At 40.2% G+C, this 4411-nt stretch overlaps 1 long non-coding RNA gene across 1 annotated transcript; it reads left to right on the forward strand.

Annotated features, from left to right (window-relative positions):
* The first annotated feature begins 2476 nt into the window (after positions 1-2476).
* Positions 2477-4096, forward strand: LOC123964210. Its single transcript, XR_006823368.1, has 3 exons — positions 2477-2524; positions 3049-3142; positions 3714-4096. It is a non-coding gene; the product is annotated as an uncharacterized LOC123964210 (long non-coding RNA).
* The last annotated feature ends 315 nt before the right edge of the window (positions 4097-4411 follow it).

Genomic DNA, 4411 nt, shown 5'->3' on the forward strand with positions numbered 1-4411 from the left:
CACATTAATTAATTAACGCAGACAATTATTTTATCTCACGTTAATGTTTATTATTTATTATTAGGCTATTAATATTTTGAAAGTACGTTGCTCACTGGCTATGAATAGGCCTACACAAACAGTGAAACCATGGGTCACAGGAGGGGGTGGAATGTTGATCAGCCTGCAAATCAACCACCCTAACATTCAGTAGAGGGAGGCTTCGGCAGACTACGTTGGATCAGCATGTGGGAGAAGTAAGACAGCACTCCGCGAGTAAACGGCAGGCGCTCTATGGATAGTAACCACGGCAACGGCTTCTGTGCGCTACACAGCTGTAGTCTAATTAACTTAAATTAAAATTATAGGCTACATAACTTTACCTGATCGGCCTATATCTACTTGTGCGGGGATGCTCTGCAATGCGAATTCCCTCCTGTTGGTGTCCTGATAACTATTTATTTAGAAAACAGTAGGCTACTAGATTCTGGAAACTCACAAACAGCGAGGATCAGTCTCTCTTCTAATGATTTGTGCTCGCAATTAAAATTTTTAATTGTTGCCCAGCACTACAAATAATAATAATAACACTACATTTCTAATGGTTTGCTCACATCAAAAGCAAATCCAGCGTTTTGCGCAGCTTGATTACATACATGCTAACTCACTTCGGGCGGGGTGAAAGATGCGTTTTTTGAGACATTCGCTGGTTCACACGAATTCAGATTTTTAAACGTGAGCGAGAAATTTGCATGACTCTATGTTGCGAAAGCCTATCAGCAGTGAGATTGTCTGGACGTCACCGACAGCTTCAGAGCGTTGTTTGGAGAGGACCAGGCAGAGCGGGACAGTGAAACGCCACTTGCTGACGGAGAGCTGCTAAACTACGGGGAAGTGTAGAAGAAAGAGCTGGGAGCAGCGCTGCAGCTTTTGGACAAATGAACACCCGTAGTCGGTCTGGATTATGCTCTGACAACTATGCTGTTTACCCACTGGAGGAGCTCAGAGTTAACTGCTTTTAATAAATTATCTTTTTACTTTAGTTTTTGGGAGACCGTTGATTTATCTTCACTCTCACTTCTCAGCAGCGAGCTTCCATGCATTTTTGATTCCACTGTTGTTAGCATCAGTTGGCACCCAGAGCTCTACTACTTCATATTTACACTGAACAAAATTATACATGCAACACTTTTGTTTTTGCCCCCATTCATCATGAGCTGAACTCAAAGATCTAAGACTTTCTCTATGTACAAAAATATCTGAAATATTGTTCTCAAATCTGTCATAATCTGTGTTAGTGAGCACTTCTCCATTGCTGAGATAATCCATCCACCTCACAGGTGTGGCATATCATGATACTAATCAGACAGCATGGGTATTGCACAGCTGTGCCTTAGGTTGGCCAAACCCCCCAGTATGGGAAATTGTCCATTTGTCCTCTTGCAACCCAGTTTTACGTGTGATTGTGATTCACTATAACTTATAATGCTGTATTCAACCCTGTCTTGAGTGAATTTAAAAAGATGGGTTGATTTTTGTAAGATCAATAGACTTGAATGTGTAGTACTTTTTACTTTTGATAACTTCAGTATTTTTTTAAACTAAGTAATTTATACTTTTACTTGAGTAGGTTTATAGTGGATTACTTTTACTTTTACTAGAGTAACATTGTTTGTGTGGTATCTGTACTTTTACTTAAGTATGAAAATTGAGAAGTTCTTCCACTACTGGTCAACTCACAGTGTAAACATGCTTTCAGGAGCTCAGCAGTGATTTCACACGATAGGTCAGGTACATCTCAGCCCTCAACACAGTGACACTGACAGGACTGAATCTGAGCCCACCAACACAGCTGCGATCAGACTCATCACTACTTAGCTTAACAGAATCGTGTTTTACTTTGGAAGACAATGAAAGAAGTACATTTAACATACAGTATTAGTGTACATAAATCTGGAGAGCTGCTGTTGGCTTTTACTCAGTGATTGAGAATGGGCCTACATCAGGTAGGTATTAATGTGTTACATTTAATCAGTTACTTTTTTGAGTAAATTGTACTTGTTGGAGTAGTTTGAATGAATCATACTTTTACATTACTCTTACTTGAGCAGCCTTTAAAGGAGACTTATTGTGCTTTTCCACATTTTATGACTTATCTAAAATGTTATAATGTTGGATGTTCATGTTAAACATGGCCAAAGCTTCAAAAAATGAGCTATTTAAAAGAAATCCCTCTGAGCAAAAACCTCAGAGAACCTCGTGCTCTGAACACTCTGTTTTCAACAGCTTTTATGTATCAAGGGCTCCGTTCTATAGCTGTGTCTCAATTCAGGGACTGCATCCTTCGAAGGCTGCATTTGAAGACCAAATACGTCACAGTCGATGCGACTAGGCTGTCCCATTTCGAAGGCTCCTTCAAATGATCCTGGATCCTTCGCAGCCCCAGCTATCCCGACATTCATTGCGAGCCGGTTGATTGTCCCAGCGTAAATAATGGCGTCGGTTGTGGTTGTGGAGTTGAGCCCCCCGGATTTTACCTATAAATGTAAGTATTGGATTTCAACTCACTTCAAAAGCCAACTACACAAATGTAAAAATAACGAGCAATGTGTCGGTTAAAGAATAGTTTTGTGGAAGAAGTTAACGTGAGTTAAGTGATTAACTGGCGAGCTAACGTTACCTGAGGTTATTGATGTGCTAACATTAACGTTAAGTTAAACTCGGCTTGGCAAGTTACAACCTCAAAAATAAAGCCTGTAACGTCTTCACTTAAAATCGAAGAGGTTCAGAGTCAGACCTGCGTCTTACCGAGATTGTCGTGATATTAAACATCACTAATACTTAATATTATGTACATGAAAATAATGTTACCACGTAACGTTAGACTAATTTAACGTTAGACGGGTTGTGAACCCTGCTTGGTTTTCAGACAGTTAACGTTAGTAACGGTTGCAAAAACCTTGTGATATAGTACACGGTTAATGTAACTATGTTATTTTGCGATTTATGCTGCTTACTCTTTGGTAATGTGAAGCAAAAAACTTCCTTGAACATGTCATTTTGTTTTAGGGAGCAAGGAGCAAACTGCCCTGTTCATTAAACTGAGGGGGGAGAGCGACCACCTCTTCACCGGGGCAAAAGTTTCTGCCAACGTGGCTTGGAGGTAATTAAAGTATCAATAGCCCTTTTGTAATATCTGCATTTAATCATCTTGTACTTAAAGTTACAGTTAAATGAGCCGCCATCCTATTCACAGCCTTTAACAATAAGACAACTAGTAGATGGGCCAGCCCTTTGTTGTGTTTTTGTGTCTCCGTCCTGCCCTGTCACCTTTTCCAGTTTCACAAAATTACCATTTCTTTTGTTTCTCTGTGATTAGGACAATTTAGGAGAAAATGGGCCTGTGGGGGAAGGTGACTTCCCTCTAAGCTAAAAAAAAGTGGGACAATTTAAAAAAAAAATACAAAGTATGTATGTTTGATTTGAAATATATATTCTTATATATTCTGTATACATTTTTTTTTATAATTTTTGTATAAATCGTTCACTGTGTAGCATAAAGGGAACTACAAACTGCATTCACCTTACAGCCCTGTTTTAATATAATACATACATTTACTGTGTACGTTGTATATTCATTTCATTCATTTTAGTCATGCACGTTAATAAACACAGTTGCTGAAATTTGTTTTTCTGCTGTTGTTATTTACTATGATTGATTTCCTGTGCCTTAGGATTGCAAGTGTCCAGGGTCAGGAGAGGGTGTAGGGGGGAAGCCCACTGCAGTACTTGGCCCTGGTTTGTCCTCATGGATGAGGTGTTGGGCCAGAGGCATTCCACCACCCCACCTGTCGTAATTGCCTCTATCCCTGAGGACACACCAGGGCCAAGTACTGCAGTGGGTGACCAGGAGGAGGAGGAGGAAGAGGAGGAGGAGGAGAGCCAGCCGAGAAAGAGAAAGAGGGACAGAGAGGATGAGCTGCTTGAGCTTCTTAAGGAAGACATGAGGTTGCAGAGAGAGGCAGAGGGGAGGAGAGCACAGGAGAGTAGAGACAGGATGGACAGGCTGTTCTCTCTACTAGAGAGACTGGCCGAAAAATAAATCCTTAAATAATAATATATACAATATTTATTAATCAATTAAAATAAAATATTTGTTAAATAAATGATTTTATTTTCTGTGGTCTTTTTAACTATTTACAACATATTTACAACATTTATTCCACTGAGCAGGGAGACCCTGGTGATGCTGCTGGACCTGGATGGGCTGCCACAATAAAGACCCTGGTGTATTCTGTCAGCAGGACATCATCTGGGGTGGACACAGAGTGTGTCGCATCGTCCATCAGTGGGTTTGCAGGGCTGGTTCAATCGACAGCTGCCATTTCACTAAGATGTTTTAGTAAGAGGCAAGAATAATAAGCTGTGCACA

Source organism: Micropterus dolomieu, unplaced genomic scaffold (assembly GCF_021292245.1).
Source record: "Micropterus dolomieu isolate WLL.071019.BEF.003 ecotype Adirondacks unplaced genomic scaffold, ASM2129224v1 contig_1170, whole genome shotgun sequence".
NCBI lineage: Eukaryota > Metazoa > Chordata > Actinopteri > Centrarchiformes > Centrarchidae > Micropterus > Micropterus dolomieu.